This window comes from Myotis davidii, unplaced genomic scaffold (genome assembly GCF_000327345.1).
Source record: "Myotis davidii unplaced genomic scaffold, ASM32734v1 scaffold991, whole genome shotgun sequence".
Classification (NCBI taxonomy): domain Eukaryota; kingdom Metazoa; phylum Chordata; class Mammalia; order Chiroptera; family Vespertilionidae; genus Myotis; species Myotis davidii.
The window spans coordinates 13,463-13,855 of NW_006283137.1; positions in this window are offsets into that span (position 1 = coordinate 13,463).

A 393-nucleotide genomic window follows, 5' to 3' on the forward strand; every position below is an offset into this window, starting at 1 on the left:
CCATCTGCGGGGGAGGGAGCGGTCCCACCCTCAGCCCCCCAGGCCGGGCCCTGGCGGCAGTGGGGGGCACCCCTGCCCCGGCCCCACCCACCGCCAAGCACGTGGTCAGGTGAGTGGCCCCAAATAAGCCCAGAGTGGACGGAGGGACACCCTCCCAGTGCCCGGGAAAGGGGGAGGCGGACAGAAGGAGTCCCCGCGGGTTTGCTCCAGGGCGCCAGTCCCTGGGAACAGGGGAGGGAGGGCGCTGCGGGCACAGTCCTCCGTCCCGGGTGAGAAGTTCAGGGCAGCTCTGAGGCCTTCGCTGGGCCCGCCCTGTAACCCCTGCAACCCCACAGCGCGCTTCCTCTCACAGGAAATCCTCCCACCCCACCCCACCCCACCCCCACCCCGTCT